At 39.3% G+C, this 19,791-nt stretch overlaps 1 long non-coding RNA gene across 1 annotated transcript; it reads left to right on the forward strand.

Moving 5' to 3' along the window:
* The first annotated feature begins 7,824 nt into the window (after positions 1-7,824).
* Positions 7,825-17,981, forward strand: LOC147247584 (uncharacterized). Its single transcript, XR_015109489.1, has 5 exons — positions 7,825-7,997; positions 8,112-8,262; positions 8,841-8,903; positions 11,867-11,940; positions 17,697-17,981. It is a non-coding gene; the product is annotated as an uncharacterized LOC147247584 (long non-coding RNA).
* Positions 17,982-19,791: the final 1,810 nt, after the last annotated feature.

Genomic DNA, 19,791 nt, shown 5'->3' on the forward strand with positions numbered 1-19,791 from the left:
TAAGATTTATGTCCATCTGAAGCTGGTGTGTTAATGGTGCAGTAAATCCTATATTGATATTAAGACTAGAAAATTGATGATTTATAGCTAATCTCAAAAAGCTACTTATATTTGCCACCTCATATTTAACAATATATATTAATAGAGAATAGCTGTACCTAACCATATTGTAAGGTGTAAGGAAAGGCTAACATTCTTAGCATGTGGGCAAAGCTTTGAATTTATCAATTTATTTCCTCACACTTAATGTGATTAGTTACCGATAGAATGAAATCTGTCCTCCATCACACTTTATCAAACTAACTGCAGCTCTTTCAACATTCCTGCCACCGCTGTGTGAAGCGGCACAGACCGCGAGTGCAACCACTCCTCTTTGCACTACAGTGCTGTACTTCATCTTGGTGATGAGTTGAACAGGATACTGCAAAGCACTATTTAACCCTAAAATGTCTGCAGCTTCAAGCTAAATATTCATGGCTGACCCTTTCTGCATTGTGGAGTCACAAAGAATCTCCTTACAAAATACACAGTTCTGTTATTTTGTATTTATTACATCTGTACACGAACAGAAATATAAAAATATAGAGCTATTTCTTCACAGCAGCTATGATTTTCCTAGCACAGTGAGGAGGCATTAAAATATTTGTCCATAATTTACTTTAATAGGCTTTAAGACAGACTGCCTGTTTTCATACCAGCTCCAGCTGTGCACTTAATACACAAACCTGAAGTGAATAATCACACTTCTCCCAAATATTTTCATTCATTTGATTACATAACGGATTAAGAAGAGATCGAACATGAAGTTTCATTATTGTATATAAGCCAAGCCAGCTTTTTTATTGTTTCATTTCATTGTTGTCCAAGGAAACTTATTAATTGCTGAAATAACAAGTATTATTTGTCCTCTGTTGAGATTGATGATGCTTTAGTTGTTTTCTGTGGCCTTGGTCCTCTTTAATCTTAGTTTTGGGAACACTGAACTGCCTCATGCCAGACCTCATGACCCATCAACTATTTGCCTAATGTCTATTTTTAGTAGCAGGGCACTTCAGGTCATGCCATTTTCTTTGTCACTTTCCAGCACAGCATGTTGTGTTTCCTGTATCGGAGTATTTCTTTTCGATTGTCAGGAACAGGTTTTGTTTCTCAATCCTGGGGGGAGCCATGATCCTGCTTAATGCGGGTCTTGTTATCTTGGCACATTTTTGTGACGATCTAGGGTCCTGGATGTGGAGGGGAACTCCAGGCTGTGGATGGTAACAAGTCATGTTGGGAAAAACAGGAAGACCAGGTCTGATGGAAAAATGTTTCATTTCATAGACATCTCACTGGAAGCTATTTTCAGCTATATGCAGTTGGTATCGCTTTCTGACGTAATTCTGAATGAGTATAGCACATTGCTTTGTGTATGATAACGGGATGATCCACAATGATATACTACGTGATGGACTGCCGCAATAAATGTAGCCCTTGTACTCAGCATACTACAATGAGACTGACATTGAGAAGAGGAAATGTTCTGGCTAGTCTCAACCCAGAATGTCAGCAAATTTCATTATGAACAAATGACGTAACGTCATCCAAATGTTCCCTCGGTACCATCAAAAACTATACAGGTGGTTTAGAATGAGCGTGCTGAGGCTAAAAGAAATGGAGAAGAGCAAGGTCGTCAAGCCCAAAGACAGGTTTGTGCCAAGAATTGAAATCATTTGAGAAGTTAAAGACAAATCCATAAAAAAAAATTTTGGCTACTGATGGTGAAGCTGGGATTTCATTTAGAAATGTTTGTGCAAATTAAAAAAAAACAGGTATGAGTGTTACACTACAAGGTACAGATGTGCTAAAATTCCTTAACAAACTAGTCGGTTTGTTCACATTTGTGAATTAATCTAAACATACGAAAGTCTACTAACCATGTAACATGTTGATTAAAATACATCTTTTTTTTGTTTTGATTTGTCAGGACTAACAGATGATTCAAAATGTCTCATCCTCTCAATAAGGTGACGTGAAGAGGTTCTGTTGCCAGGAGGTTTAAAAAAAAAAAAAACTCTGGATAGCGGAACTAGATCACAGTTTTTATGCTTTAATGCTGGAGTCAAGTTTGAAGTCATGAAGAAAATTCAAAGTTTGTTTGTTGTTTTTGTGGGAAACATGTCGAAGACGTAATTTTTATAGTCTGTGTTGCGAATTAATTTGAAGTGTTTCCAGTTTGTTTTACTCCAGAGGACAATTGAGGCATCTTTTCCACTAAAGTGTGTCATCGTGGAAATTTAAGAGTTGTGGGTTTCTGAGCATCCTAACAACTATCAGACCCTCAGAAATCCCCAGACTTTGGTAGGCAGCGATCTCTCATCTGTGACATGACAAGAAGAGAAGAGAAATCTTGCACTGCACAACGAAATTCATACTTGGCCAGGACTCAAACACAAGACCTTCTTGTTTTGATGAGGGAGACCTCGCCACTGTCTCGTTTAACACTACATTACTGTTGCACAGTAGCTCCATTTATATTTCTGTATCCTCAAGTTGATGCGCTGTCCTTCAGAGATATTAACAAAGGATGATATGATGTCAAATCAGCATTGGATTTGCTGAGCAGCAGTTGCCTCTAATTTTACAAGCGGTGGTAGAAGAAAGGATGCTGCTACTTTTAAATCCATTTATTTAGACATTTACAGAGCGTCACACAATCATGATGTGAGCTGAAGAACAGCTGCTACTGACAACAAGCCTGGGACATGAACATGTTTCACATGAGCTCAAATTATGCTAATGCTTGATTAGTGAGCTGGACCCACAGCAGATATACGTGTGTTAAAATGTGTTTATTTGTAGGAGTTATTCTTGTATATATCACTGGTGCTGACATCAGGCATGTGCTTCTCTTTCCTGCTTGGTGAAGTGGCCACTCAGTGCAACTAAACAAACACAGAGAGGCAACTGATCCAGGGTTTGCGCTCAGACAGCGCACCTGCTCTGCAGAATATAATCTCTTTATTATTACAGCTCGGCCTTTTCTGTTCTGTCGCACTACATCAGCATTCTGCGTCACATCTCACCTGCTCATCAACTCTCACGCATTGTTTTACATACTGATTTAACTGACAATTGCTTGGAGAAAAAAAAACAGCTGATTTAACGTCACTCCCATCTGTTGTTTGGATATAAAATATTTCTGTTAAACCGATTTTTTTTTTCCTCCAATAGTTCTGTCTTACTCAGTTCTTACGAAACAGTTGACATTGTGCAGAGAGCTGGCTCTAGCATATAAGACACAAATATGGAGGTCGGCTGCTGGCCAACTATACAATTTTTTTTTTCAGGCAACAAACTCTGAAGCTCTCGAGTTATGCAAGTGTTTATATCTGATTTGTAAAATGTTCATCAGCCCACTTCCTGTGTGCTGCTGTTATCTTTTGTTTTAAGTGCACACAGGAGTATTTGATCCACATGTTTCAAGATCAAACCTTTATCTGTGAGTATGGATGCTTAGCTGGATGCTTTGAGAGATTTGTTTGAACTGATTTCCAAATTAGTTAAGCTCTTCTCATGTAAAACATCAGGACACCTGGAAAATTGGAATACCAAAAACCTTTAGTATGATTTCTCAGGGTCCAAGCACAACAGTAATGACATATCACAGACTGTTAGTTCAACCCTGACAGTTATGTATATTAACTGCAGATAATGTTGATATATGAGAGCATTTCACCGACACGTCCTCTCAGCTAACACCACAGTTTTTCTGGCACGGTAAGCCATTTTTAATGGTGTATGAAACATCAAAAGGATCGATGTTATCTGTGATGGGAAGGAATTTTCACACTTGTGAGGAGGCAACAACCTCCTTGCTCTTCATTCCTCCAGGTATTCCCGTGGCAATGTTGTTGACTCAGCTGGGATCAGTCAAGTGCTGCTGTTAGAAAGAATCTCTCATTTGTCCTGCTGTTATCCACCAGCGGCACCTAAAGCCTCTTAAGCCCCTCTTTATTATCCTTAACACTTACTGGGGACCACACTCGGCCTTCCTGTCCTGCTCTCTCTTCCCCTCCGCTGACTCCCTCCATCTCCTGCTGCCTCTTCATTTCAGTTTCTCCCTTTTTTTTGTAATTTTGTCTTACAAACGCTATCTTTTTATTTAAGGGCATGAGACCCGGGGGGGGGGGGGGGGGGGGTTAAAGGTCAATCGTGGGGGGGTTCTCAGAACAACATCTAAACATCCTCTCTAATGCAAGCAGCTTGTGTCAGCCTCAAGGTCCAAGTGTGTCTGTGTGCATTTACAAAAATCCCCCACAGGTATATTGCTACAGAGGTTCCAATTTAGTGTCATAACATAACCTTTCACATGTTCCTCATGTGATGGCTCTTTCTTATCGTCCTATGACTATTGATCTTGCAGTTTCCCAGCCAATGAGATTGAATCTTAGCTTCAGCAACTCTGAAAAGGGTCTGCCAATGTAACAAAGGCATTTATTTTCTTTGTATGTTTCCACATTTGAAGAGTATTCCAGTTTCCCCACAATGAACCAGTGCAGTGAGACACTCATCCACACACTGGATTCACTTTTTGAGCATTTTGTGCCACTTTATCTAAACGATAGAAATGTAGATGGATGCATGATTAATTTTAACAGTCTATACATTTTCACAGATAACTCCAGGTGGTATTTAAAACCTGCCCAGTGGTTACTGATGATCATGTTTCTTTACACAGTCATCCCTATTTGAGTAGAGTTTATATTTTGGTCTCTCAGCATCTTTGAAACTAGCAGTTGGCGAAAGATTTCGGATGAAAGTAAAAACTTTGGCAAACAATAGAAAATATATCAGGATAATCATAGCTGATTAATCTGATTAATTTGAGTCTTTTTGAAGTCCAAATTCTCTTATTACATCTTAAAATGTGAATTTACTGTATTAATTCATCTGATAACAAAATCAGAAACCCTTTCTTAAATCTGTAATCACTGATAATTTAACCTCTCGAGGTCGGCCAAAATAAACTGTGTGGAAAACTCTGACACACATCAGCCTTTAAGCTACGTACTTGTTCGCAGTTAACTGATTTATTTAAACATCCAGCAGTTGTAGATTGCCCCATTCATCTTGTGTGTGTGTGTGTGTGTGTGTGTGTGTGTGTGTGTGTGTGTGTGTGTGTGTGTGTTTGTTTCTGGCCAACATTTATTCTTTTTATCTCTGTTTTGGAACTCTACCAGGTCCATTGGGTAATTATCAGGGTCTTAAGCAGCTGAATGCTCTATTGTAATCACCACACTGTACAAAAAAAAAAAGAAAAAGTAAAAAACAAGCAATTCTCTGGCAGCAGGGGTGCTAGAAAATTGCTCTAGCAAAACAAAATTGTAAAATTAGATACTGTAAAAGCTGTACCATAACTAACATCTCTTAGTGTAATGTTACAATAAATCTCTCTGCAAGTACATTAAATCATTTACTTTACATTACAAATGGCGAGAGTAGAATCTTTAAATAATTCAGATAAGCTCAGTATTGGTCAGAAAAAAAGACAGCTTTAAAGACAGAGGGCTGAAAAAGGAAAAAAAAAACATGGATTTACAAATGTGATCAACTGACTGAGGACAGATTTTTCAACCTCACTGACTGATAACAGCCTCTGTCAATGACAAAGACAAATAAACATCCGTGCCAGCACACCTGTGGTTACATTAAAAAAACAGGTCCTCTCTCTCCCCTGGAGCTAAAATAACAGACTTAATATCTATTTTAACACATACCACCATGCTTCCGCAAGAGCTCATCCCTCCAGAGTAACAGTGGGTCCTCCTCCTGGGTCCTTCACCATCATGAGTGAAAATGAGGAATGAAATCTGAAGAAAAAAACACAATAAGAATATTATTAGCGGAGAGACATTGTTTGTAAATGATTAGAGCAGCATGTCCAGCAGCAAAAATCCATCTCTGAAGAGAAGATGAATTTTAGACAATAGGAATGTGTGCTACAAAAGATATGTTACCTAATTCCTCCATTTGTATATTTTCACTGAAGGAAGTCATTGATAAAATACTATCCTTAGCATGTAGGAGAAATGAAAGATCATAAAAATCAATAATCCAACACGGACGTGAACATTTCAGATCCTTTGATTTATGACACTCACAGCTCATCAAATAGATGCTTTTCTTCCTCCCGTGAATCTTAAGCTCAAGGCAGCCTTTCAACTAACTTCGTTACACCTTAATCAGAACCTCAAGGAATTTTTTGTGATTTTTATGGTTCAAAATGCTTGATTTTGCAGTGGATTTTCACAAGGGATTATTATTATTATTATTATTATTATTATTTGTAAAAGGAACTGGCAAGCTCTGCAATGGACTGGCGACCCGTCCAGGGTAAACCCCGTCTGTCACCCGAAGGCAGATGGGATAGGCTCCAGCCCCCCCGTGACCCTTAACAGCATAAACGGTAGAAAATGGATGAATGGATGGATGGATGGATGGATGGATGGATGGATGGAATAAGAAACTGGTAAATTTTTGGAATTAGAAAATTGCAATGTGATGCAAAAAATGCACTGAATAGCTAAATATGTTGATGCTCTGGTTAGGTTTGGAGCAATATCATGTGAGTGGCAATGCACCGGGGTATCCATCCATTTTGGATACTGCTTATCCGTTAAGGGTCGGGGGGGGGGGGGGGCTGGAGTCCATCCCGGTTGACATTGGGTGAGGGGCAAGATACACCTTGGATAGGTTGGCAATCCCTTACAGGGGTTCAGTATCTTGCTCAAGGATACTTCAACATGGTCATCAGGGGATGTGATGATCGAACCAGTGACCCTTTGGTTGCTGGACGGCCATTCTACCACCTCTGAGCCATGCTGCCCCTGCACTGGAGCAGTTCATGTGAAAAATTTTACTGTGCAGTTGACTGACAGGACGCTGCACCTGATACAAATGCGAAAAGGTATATCACACATTGGTATCACGTGACACTTCTCAAATGATGCACCTTATCTTGTTTAACAATTGAATAAAACATGAAGCAAATTCACAGAGGTAAACAACAAATATTAAAGATCGTGCAAAGATCAATAATCCAATATGGCTGCCATTGGAAGTTGGCAACAGCAACCAGAAACAATAGAGATCCAGCTTGAACTGTATTGAAAACATGTGTAAAGTTTCACAGTGAGCGTCGTTCGATGCAGCAGATACGGGGGCAGAACCATTTGAAGTTTCCTTATAAAGTGACTCATCAGTAATAAACTATTTGTTTGTCAATAGAAGAGCAAGAATCTTTTGCCAATATCAGATGTAAATCTTTATTTGTTTAACAAGCTATCCTGGTGATCAATCAAAACACACAAATGGTCTTAGTGAAACAGAAACTTTCTCAGAGGAGGTCAAAACTTGTTTTTTTTTCTCAGAGAATGAGAAACAGGTTGTCAAGGAGGTCAGCCTCGGTGGTAAAATCTTTCACTAACACTTCCATCCAAGTACGGTTTTATTTTTATGTTTCTTTGCATGGAAATCAATTGCTTTCCTTTCCTGCTGCGTGAAGAAGTGTCTGGTGCATCGTTGTAAAGAATCCCTGCAAGACCAAACAGAGAAATGTTCCCAGATCTCAGGGTCTGCGGTCGTCTGTGGAGGGCCACTGCTGTGTGTGTGGGTGGATGGGTGCCGGGTGGATCCAGCACAAATTGAAACAAGGACAATTTTCGCAAAGTCTGCCAAAGACTTGTTGCAATACACTGTTCTCCAAATCCAAAAAAACACTGTCATATTTTGATTCACAACAACTCAACATGATTATGTCTCTTCTCTCTCTATCACGCAAGCTTTCATTTCCATTCAGAGGCTTTGACTGGCTGCTGCAGAGAGAGGTCAGAGTAAAAAAATTTTTGCTATGTAATCATCATGAGAAGAAGACCAAACAGACTCAGTGGAATTCAGTTTTGAGGAGCATCGCTGATAAAAACTGCCTGTGAGCCAATTAAGCCATTTGTGCTTCGGTAAACATTTATTAAACCATAGAGTAGCTGCACATATCTCATGACACATTCCTATTTATACTTGCATTACCATAACAAGATGTCTGTATCTATTCTGTGTGTTTTTATCACCAGATCAGCAGAAAATAACTCTTAAAAAGGCACCAGCTGAGAAGCGTGTGGGAAATGCCATGCTTTATTTGATGCAAAGTGCTGGGAAAAATCCAAACTCTGAGAGAAGAGACGTGCAGTTGGACCAATCTAGAAATCTTTGGCTTTCACACGGGTGCATTGTCATGTTTCTCAGCTGCCAAAAAGATTTATGAGTGGAATATATCCAGAGAAATCAGTCTTTAGTCACGCAATCAAGCACATATTCATCATGAAATATCAGAACTTAAGTTTGCTCTGTTGACTGCTTGTGCCACACACCGATTGGATTAGTTTTCACATTCACAAGCAATCTATGGCAATCACTGAGAGGCAAAGTAATGAGTTTGTGGAAAAAGAGCACAGAGAGCAGTTTTCAGGTCCATCCCAGGAGCTGCAGAGGCAGGACAACATGTATGTAACCTTATAAGCATTTTCTGGATGGCAGTGTAATTACTGAATGGAACTGCAATAACTGCTCCAATCTCTGGAGTGAGATTAACAGGCCCGAGAAGGTGTGAGATGCTCTTTCACCCCTGAGGAAATCACACACAATTTAACCACTCACACATACACAGCTGCAGTTGCACAGGATTTTTACGCAGCACTAAGCCTCGTCCTTGTCCCACATCTTGAAAATATTATTCAGATCGTCATCAGTTCTATTTTTCATTGTTGATACTGACAGCGTTTCTATTTCTATTAATATTGCAGTGAAAGGAAGTATTTAAGTCTGAGACCCCAGTCTTCTTCTGTGTCTGTTTCAGAATGTTAGCGGTGAGTATAGCATGTGATGTATTTAAGATATTCAAGAAAAACTGAAATGGAAGCACTCAAAGCAACCCTAGAGATAGTCATCCAATCTAAACTACCCCATTTTATAAGATGATGTCTGTGTATGGTGAAAAAGTACAAGTAGGTGCCAAGTGTTGGGGGGAGGGGCACTGTGCAAACCAAGAGTGTTATTTGGGTCCATTTTGCAGAGCTGTGAGTGAAGATTGTTTCTGATTCAAGATGAGAAGGGAAGATTGATGATTGTTTTGTGAATAAAAAAATTTCACATGAAAAGTAAGCTAACCTCACTTGTATTGTGACACAACTGTGAATGTTGTTTGTTTGCCATTTATGACTGTGTGTTCTGTCAGAGGTCCAAGAGACTTGTGTGATGTCAACAAAACACCAGACTTTTTAATGGCAGACCACTGAATGTACCTTGTTTGAGTTAAATGGTAAATAGACTGGCCTTTCTACCACAGCTGTACTCATTGCACTTCACAATGTTGCCTCATTTATGCACACACACACACAAACACACACACACACACACACACACACACACATCCTTGTACTTGTATCTTTGGGAGGACTTTCATTGATGTAATACATTCCCTAGCCCCTCACCCTAAACCTAACCATCTCAACTGACTGCCTGACCCCAACCTTGACCCTAAACCTAACCAGAACCTAATTCTAACCTCGACCCTAAAACCAAATCTTGACCTTCAAACAGCCCTTTAAAGATTCTCACTCTGTTGGTTAAATACATATTCTAGTCCTCAATATGTAGCAAGTACAAGAACACACACACACACAAACACACACACACACATACACACACACACACACATACACATACACACACATACACACACTGATGGTGCAGGCTGCCATGCAAGGCGCCAACCTGCTCATCAGGCGCACTTAGTTGTTCAATAACTTGCTTGAGGAGACTTCGGCATTATCACCCATGGAAGTGAGGATTGAACCAGTGACCATTCAGTTATGAGATGTAGATTGAGACCCTGAAGTCTGTTGTAGGCCATTGGCAGGAGACGGCTACGAACTGTATTTTTTCTAGACATGATGTATGACTTTCCATCAAATTCCAAGGAGCCCAAGTGAAATGGTAGAAAGAAGATGCCTTAGTTCTTGTAAATCCTCTTGGTTCAATGTTTTTTTTGTATGTCGGGAAAAAAAGGATGAACAGATGAACAAATGATCCTATGATCGTATTCACATACCTCCTTGGCGGAGGTATGTGCTCTCTGAGTCACTTCTAGTTGTTACCGTAACAACTAAGCCACAAAGTTTCCCGAAACCTTAACCAAGTTGGGTTTTTTTGTCTAAACCTAAGCAGACTGCAACCATTATTATCATGGGATTCACTGTCAAATGACAAATTCCTTATCAGGATTGGTCAGCACACTCATTTTCTCACTGACAAAAAGGTTCCCCCATACATACACAAACATATAAAAAGCTTTTGTCAGGTTTTTTTGTCTGGTGTTTAGAATTTTCTTTCTTTTTTTTTTAAAAACCAACATTTACCGCAGCTTTCACTCTTGTGTCTGTGTTATTGAACCTTCATCTATGGCATGTTGACAACCGTCATTTTCTCATTTATTCTTAATGGTTGGATAAAAGCAATAAAACGCTGCAGGGGGTCGGTCGCTGAAATGGCCAATTGTTTCTTGAACAAACCATCAAAAGCGAGTGTAGAAATGGATGTAACAGCAATGCTTTTCACAAAGCTCGATGAGACTCCCACAGCTACGGGAGAACTGAAGGATTTGTAAACAGCTGTGAAAATTACAGGGGGAGGCTCCCTGATACTTGGGTGTGTGTGTTTATCTGTGTGTGTGTGTGTGTGTGTGTGTGTGTGTGTGTGTGTGTGTGTGTGTGTGTGTGTGTGTGTGTGTGTGTGTGTGTGTGTGTTGACATGATTGTCTCTGTAACTGGCCTTGAGAAGCTAGCAGCCAGTTTAGGAAACACGTGGTGATAGTTTGACAGAGACACAAGCCATTTGGTAAGATCAGTGTTAGCTAACTGCAAATGTTCATTTAAGATGCTATTGGAATGTATTTGAATGTGCTCTGCCAAGGAACTACACAAAGGCAGAACATAAACATTGAATCATCAAAACCCGTTCATAAAATTACTTCCTAACTGTCAAAAAAATGGTATTTTGGATGACTAATGCAGTAACCCACTCCACTAGTGAGGTTGAGTTGGAACTACTGGGACAAAACTGCTCTTATCACTGATGATAGTAAGCGTTTTTGTTTGCTAAGTATGAAAAAGGGAGAAACTAGCGTAACTAGTGAAAATGTCCAACTAGTGCCAACAAATATGCAGAAAATGGTGGATATAGAATAAATCCTTAGGTAGTTTCTTGTCGTGTTCCACAAGGTTCTAATGCCAGCTACAATAAATGCCACACACATTTAAAAAAAGGTCATTTTTAATGCACATAAAATGCGTTATATGATTTTATCGATGAGGTTAAATAAAAAGACATGAAACTTGAATACAATAATTTTGGCAAATTTAATGCTTATGTCTTATCAACAACATGTCTAACATTTCTCCAATCTTAAATCTAGTCAAATGATGTTTAATTTATTTAAGAGAATGATTAAAGTGATAGGAATATACTAATAAAGATCTTCCTTATTGCACATATTCACTTTTGTTGTAGGTAATTTCTGGTTTGAGAGTTTAAAAGTTGGATTTAGACTTGTGGATCGTGCTTACTTTACTGTCCTGTTCATGCTGCTGAGTCTACACATAAGATGTGCACTGCAGGTTCTCATCAAATGAAATATTACTCCCCCATCTGGCCTCTCCAGCTGGGGTTTGGAAGGAAAAGTACATCTGAGATAGGACAATGCGACTCATTTTAAATTCATGTGACAGTTTGAGGAGAGGAGGCAGCAACACAGTTCAACTTCTCATTGCAGGTGGAAGGACGTCTTCAGTTGCATGCTGAGAGCAGAGTGAGATTAACGTGTTGCCAGCTTCACTCGTGTTTCCTGTATGGAAAATTCATTGTCTAAATGTTTATGGTGTGTGTGTGTGTTTGTGTGTATGTGTGTGTGTGTGTGTGTGTGTGTGTGTGTGTGTGTGTGTGTGTGAGAGAGAGAGAGAGAGAGAGAGAGAGAGTGAGAGACAGAGAGAGACAGAGACAGAGACAGGCAGACAGAACATAATCATAACATAATCTGTCATTAATTACTCTATTTATACGGGACTATTTTTGGTCTATATGAGCAGGTATTTCAATTTAAAGTCTTTAAAGCAGAAAAAAACTGCAAAGTGCTGGCCAGGGGCTATTTGAAATAAACCAGGCATTATTACAAATGGATGTTTTCTTGCTACTTTATTGTAAAAACATCATTCCCTGAAACAATTGCCGCTGCAATATGCAACCTGTCGCTCAAATAATGAATACCACAGTCTGGAGTCGCTGTTTCGATCTTCACTCCTGACTTGTCCAGTATACCACATACCACTATACTGTCCACAGTATAGGAAATGCATGGATGGTGAATAGACAGATTGAAGCCACATGTGAAGATTGTAGAATAGGAGTATCACCTTGAGCACCTCTCACGTTTCAGCAATCTGGTTGGATTTTGTGTTGCTCCTTTTAGTTTTTGGCTTTTAACATCTTATAATAAAGCGTGTGAAGCTAGAGGGAGGCCTGGATTAAAGAACAAACGAACAAACATCAAGAGTTGGTGCTTGATGCAGATGGTGCTTCAAGATGAGTATGGATCTAGAAGGGAGAGCTTGGGATGGGGGTAGAGTTGACTGGACACATGCTGGGACTTCATCCATCCATCCAGATCAACTCTGGAACACCTGAAAGAAAGTGAGTGATAGTTGAAAGACTACAAATAGCCAGTTACCCCTGGTATAATCAATGATAATATGTCCAAGGGGATGAATTCACCTGACAGTGTACCAGTACTTACTGTAGCACTACAACTGTTTCACATTGTTTTAATTCATTAAATAAAGAGGAACTGATATTTTCATACCCATCAGTGGTGTGTTCCTCATATCATCACCTTCTTAAAATAACTGTCTAAGTCATTTTTTTGACATTTTGACCAAAACAACTCCTTATGATTTTTCGTCTCCAGTTTTTTGTGTTTTCTGATGATTGTTTTAAGAAGGCAACGATAGTTCAGCCTCCTACATTACCCAGGGTAAACGGGTTTGATTTAAAGGCTCACTACTCTTGGAGAAATATAGAACTTCAATACACAAATCAAGCATATGAATATATAATATCAAGGAATCACACTATGGACCCAACTATAAAAATGTATCGATGCAACAATTTTTTGGGGACATTTGGGCTGTCTGACCAGGCATCAAGTCATATGTTAGGTCTCAACTGGTCTTGTTAATCATTTTTTTTTGCTCAAGAACTGATTAATCTGTAAAAGGTTAACAAATTTGAATATTTGAAGCACAAGTGACACTAATCCAAACCTTTAAACAAATTATCATAGCCCTCACAAATGTACATTTCTTTTGTCGACCTACTGTTATAACCTGCATGCTGAATATGTCAATTATCATTAGAGTGATTACTGATTGTTGAGAGAATTTAGCTCTAACTCTTTCCAATGTCTGTAAGTGTTTAAGAAAGCTCCAGCTGCAGCTGTTATATGTCATGGATTATGATTTTTGCCTTGATGGCTTTAAAATGATTTTTCAGCTTGTTTTTCTTTCTTTTTTTTTTTACTCATTGCAGTCATGGTATCGTTTGGTCTCCGCGCCAATGTAGACAGACTTTATATGAAGGAAAATAAATGGAAACATTTATCTTTGAGAGGGCAGTGTCACTCTGTCATTAAAGTTCAGTCCCTCTGAACTGTGAAACACTTCTTGATTTGCGAGTTTCCACAAATGAGGTCAGAAGAAGAGAGCTTTCTCCACCGTATTTAACCTCTTAGTCAGCCTGCTCAGAAGTGTTGTAATGCTCAAGTTCATGGCTCTCAACACTTTCCCCAGCTGAAGAACCTGGGTAGGACGAAAGACCAAGAACATGTTGCATTTACTTCTTCTCATGATTGAACAGAATTCATGTTGACAGTTTTGAAGAAAATAATTTCAAAATAGTTCCTGCTATTAATAAGCAGTAACCAAACACTATTCTTCTACTGCGACCAGCAATCGCTGACTTACAAGATCTCCTTTATGTATCGTTCAATTCATACCAGATTGATAGAAAATTCTTTTCAGTCTGGGAATTAGAAAGCCTTTGTTCTACGTTCTTTGATGTGTTTTATGTAAACGGCAACAGGCAACTGGTTTGTCTGTGAGGTTGTGCTCTCCTGTAACAAAAGATTTGACTGCAGGAAGGTTTGATTAGAGTAGCCAGATGGATAAAAGCAAAGGCACTGTGCAGACTGCAAGGTGGACAGTCTTTAATGTCAGTGTAAGATACTCCAGGGCAGGTTGCAAAAGAGCTGGCCGGGATGAATGATGTTTAGTTTGGAAGTTTCACGACTGGTTCTTCAGAGCCAGCTGGAAGGCCCCGCACTCAGCGAAACTGGAAATACTATGTCGCGGCCTGCCGTCCAACAACAAATATAATTTTCATCTGACTGACCTGCAATCAAAGTGGGATTAGTTGTGTGATTACTTCAAGCAAACAACATCGAAAGCTGCCTTGCACATTTTCTAAAAGTAAGAGCAGGGTCCCTCTAGAACGAGCTGACTATTTCTTGCGGGAGCCATTGCAAAATAATCAAACAGAAACTCAATTTTTGTCAGTCGCTTGCTTAAACATAACCACCCCAGTGATCAAATACCTAATTAGCTGATACTGATGAAAATCCAGAACAACCCATTGGGTGGTCAGGTCATTTACAGCTCTATTTACCTCATATAGTCAGCAAGTGAACTGGATCTGATTGAAATACTGTACAACTATGACCTATTGACCTTGTGGCTGCACAACATCAATAAAAGTTATGTTCCAGCACCATAGAAAAAATTTCAATAGATGTTGAATAGGATCCTTTCATGGAGACATAATATCCCTGGATCAATATACAACGGCATGGATGGAGGAAATGCTGCGTTTTTAGTTTTGTAAACTTTACTTAATCACTAATGACAGCTTCTTGAAATGAGGTTTGCTGATAAAAATAAGGATTTATGACGTGTCAGTATTATGGAGATTAAAGTCATCCACCTCTTCAAACTACCTCCTGATGTGGAATCTCTTGTGCTTTAACACAACCAAGTGCTGCTATCACATGATTTTACTGAAGTGCTGAATTTGTGTGTCCGCAAAGAAAATTATTCTACATTATCTTACTTTGGCAGTGTTTCTGTGGTGTTGCCACATAGTTTTCCATGCCAATGTCAAGAGGTCATTTCACATATTTCCAACTGCAAGTAGCATAATCCATAGTGCACTGAAGTGGATTGGACAAGCCGTTATCAAGATGAGGGGACATACACACATAGAAATTCCTTCCTTTGTTTATGAGGTATTAATAAGAATGAATGATAAATTTTGAGTTTCAAGAAGCTCTTTATAGTACAAAGAGTGAGTAGGAGACTCTTTTCCACACTGGAACAGTTTATGTCAAACCACTCCACTCTGTTCACACCTGCAGAAATTGTTTGGCCTCTGGTGGACTTCCACTTTCATTGTTATTTGGACATTTTACTGGTTAAGGACCAAAAAAAAGACAATATCTAGTGGCTTAAAATCTAAATGTAGGGCTGAGATGTTTAGAGACTGAATTGTTCAGCCTAACAGAACTGATGTCCTGACTGCTGTTGTCTTCCCAGCTGCTTACCTGAGACACCTCCCCATCTCATCGCTTACAAACCACGCATTATGAGCCATGTAATTCTATGTTTTTGGCCTAAAATCTTTCTGCATTTTAGACGAGTGTAAAACCAAAATAAAGTATGGTTTAGCAATATAAACTAGATTAAATTATCATTTTGAAACTGGCCCCAGGTTAGACTACCGAATAAAATTAAGTTAATTCAAATATTTGTGGGGTGTCAGTTACACTGAAATGGAGTTCAGATGTATTGTGGGTGAAACGAGAATTGCTTTGCTTTGTTTCTTAAAAATCAAATTGCGTGAGGATGAACAATGTTGATATGTTGATTTATTGCATGAACCATCCGACCTCCCTGCCTGTTGCATCCTGACAGCACAAGGGTCTCTATGGTGACTTGGCTTTAGCATGGTTCAAAAAACATTTTGTGGTGTTTGAGATGAGGCAAGGACAGCATATCAGTTTCATCTCCGGATATACTGTGTAGTTGTTTCTTTTTGATGTTTTTTCACATCGTTCATAGTCTTCTTTTTCCTCCTCTTCTGGTGTCACATGGCACTTAGAGCTGCATGTGAGAAGATATTCAATACATTTTTGATGGAGGCACCACAGTTATATCAACCAATTAGGATGTGGGTGATAATCCTGCAAGGAATGGGGATGGAGGGAAGCACAGTGTGTGATATGTGTCTGAAGTTTAAACCTGATGGTGTTTGAGCTTCAGCAGATGGAGGCACCCCATGGTTCTGAGAGTCTGGAGTGGCTTTGTGTCTTACCTAACATCCAGAATTTAGAGTGTTTCTTATGGGTTTGAAAACATATGGAATTAGGACCACATTTGCGTTATTGTGTGAAGAGAAGGCCTCATGCCCGTGTATGTGTGTGTGTGTGTGTTTCTCTCATTCAATCATCTGTGTGAAGATAGATGGTGCTAGTACTCATAACCTCAGTATTAGCACATGAAAGGCAGAGAATCTGCGGGAGGCCTATTTTAAACACTCATGCAGGCCCCTCTATTAGCCTTCCATTCATTCTCAAACAGGCACACACACACACATACCCACCCACCCACACACACACACACACACACACACACACACACACACACTGTTGTTATTACACATTGCATGTTTGTCACTTTCAACATCCGTCACAGCAACAAACACTTTGTCTGTGTAATAGCGTCATAATTGTGATTAATGTTCTGCTGGGTCATTGGCAGTGTTAAAGCAATTAACATGCAGTGCCCCCCTTTGCACAATCAACAAGTCATTTACAAATCATTATTTGGGACTTTTTTAGAGTCCGAGTGTGCATGGGTGTAAATGTGCTTCGGGTCATCTGATACAAAAGCAGCTATGACTTTGCTAATGTTTCCCTTGAGGAGCATGATTTCGGTAAACACCATCCCCCTGGGCTGTGGCCTGGTCCTGGACAAGGAGGGTAAATAACAACAGTCGTAAGGGGAGCAGGAGGGCAGTTTTGGTTGAGACAAAACAGATACACATTTCTCTACCACACACACACACACACACACACACACACACACACACACACACACACACACACACACACACACACACTCACACACGTAAGCCTGCAGCAATGTTTGCTGAATTGCATAAAGCCCCTTTCACACTGCACCAAAAACATAATGTAAGTAACATTTCAACACAGGAATCATGGAGACACATGTACCTTGAGTGAAAAGTGCTGAAGGGTTCCTTTCTCTGGATATGTGGACATGCAAGTACGCAGGATCATGTTGAATGTCTAGTTTGTTGATGGAGCATAAAAGGAATAATTTACTATTGTGTTTATTTGCACTAAATATACCACAGGCGGTTGAGATGATCTATTATTTGTCCTTGTCTCTAAGGCTCGGGTCACAGCATTGTGGTTGTTTAAGGTTTGATTTATTGTTCCACTTTGTCTTCTTTTCCTTCGTGTGTTGAACTACCAGAGTCTCAAGCTGGGTGCCGAAGAATTTAGCAAGACAGAACACTTCAGCCGGAAAAACCAAGATCAATCCCACATGACAGCAAAGCGATTGCCCTGCAGTAGCTGACCCTCCGCTCTAAGCTAATCGTAGAGGGGTGAAAATGTCAAGTTTTCCTTTGGGAGATCAAATATGCATGCAACACTAGCCTATTATATCATTCTGTTCATACTGTGAGCTGCAGACACAGCAAGATCATGTCCTCTGGTTTATTGGTGCAGTATGCATGTTTTATTACTATTAGTGAATATGAAGGAGAAAGTTACCAGAGACCGTTCGCATGAATGATAAGAGAATACAAGAATGTTTGGGGACCCTCATAGGACCGCACCTGATGTGAAGCTCTCACATGCTGCTTGTTCAAACTTTTAAAAAAATACTGCCCAGAATTCACTTTAAATATCATGAATTGCCCGGCTTTGGTCCAAAGTACTTCTCCGACCTCTTGAAACAATATGAGCCTTGTAAACCTTTTGGGCTGATTGGCTCAGGATTTAGGGTGGTTCATTTGGACACTAACAATATGGCTGGATGGGTTTTTGTTAAATTTCCTTTTATCTTTGTCCCGATAGGTTAAGAATGTCAGTCAATGAAATGTGATGTCAAGATAGTAAATATTAAAATGAACAAATGTTGCCTCCTTGACAGATGAATTCACTTTGATTGCCATGTAATTTTACTGTTCTTTTAGTATTCGTTAATTGCTTGTCTTAATTTCTCTCCCAGAAGAAATTGTTGCGTAATGTCATTTTACTGGTCCACCATCGAATCCATCTGTGTTTGGACCACCGAATGGTCCGGAGGCCATTTTTAGATCCCTTGATGTTTCATGTGATGTCAAACCTATGAGAATTTTTAAAATTACCCTGGCCATCTAGTGCCGTAAGATTAATAACTTTTGTGTAGATTTGTGGTGAGATCACACACACATTAAAACTGACCTTGAGGTAATGTTACCACCTTGTCGTTTTTATTAAAACCTGACCAGACCAGAGGGAACAAAGTTCGCTGAAATTCCTGAAGTGTCTTTTTATGACCTCCGTTACACTCTCATGTGCACACACACATGTTAAAATATTGTATTTTCATGCTCGACTTTTCATGATGAATAACCACAATATGGAGTTTCATGGGCTGCACATCTGGGAGCCCTTACTACTAAACTTGTATTGTAAATTAAATATACTCTGCTTATTTGTGTGTCATTTCTTGACATGTCAAATGACAAATCTTTATCCATCTGTCAAGGTGTCAGCTTAAGCTTTGACGTTACGGCTGAACTCTGAAACCCGGCAGACTTTAGGCGGAAATGCTGAATATGAATTACATATGTCTTTCCACATTCTTCAGTCTTTAAGTGAACCAGTTCAGCTCATAGCAAGGCTACTGAGCGGGCTGCTCTTTTCGTTTCCTTTTAGGACATTTCACAATATTATATCAACACAGACTTGCAACTCAAATTTTAATTAACACCAATACAATTTGGTGTCGAAAATATGAATAAATATTTCGGGGATTTCTTTTATCTGAAATTTTGGTATGTCGAAGACGATTAAATCTTGAGGTTGATGATGAATGTGTGTGAGTAGTCTGCCAGTGACTCATGTAATTACTCAGTTCCACTTCAGTAAAGCTGGTATTCAGATTCATTATTGTTTTAATACACATCAGCTTCAGTGAAGACTTTCACCTCTTTATATGTAGATATTTGCTGACAACACATATCATGTTAATAAGCTACTTTTACAAGCAATGTGTCGAGACATTTCTTGCATTTTTTTCACACTTTTCCATTTACAGTTAAATGTAATGTGCTCATAAAATATGAAATCACTTTCACATTTTACTACATTTCAGGCTTCCTGGCACCAGTTGCTCCACCTTCAAAGTTTAACTGGTTGGTGTTGGCGGTGATCCAAAGAACACAATGAACTACAACAGCTTTGAATTACAGGATATATCATATTATTACTGTCTTGTTTGTTTGTATTTCTTCAACATTATACTGAACATAAACTCAACCGATTTTCACGAAACATCATTGAAGGGTGGAGCATGA

The sequence above is a fragment of the Aulostomus chinensis genome, chromosome 16 (assembly GCF_037954235.1).
Source record: "Aulostomus chinensis isolate RoL2024-O1b breed Wild chromosome 16, RoL_Achi_v1.0, whole genome shotgun sequence".
NCBI lineage: Eukaryota > Metazoa > Chordata > Actinopteri > Syngnathiformes > Aulostomidae > Aulostomus > Aulostomus chinensis.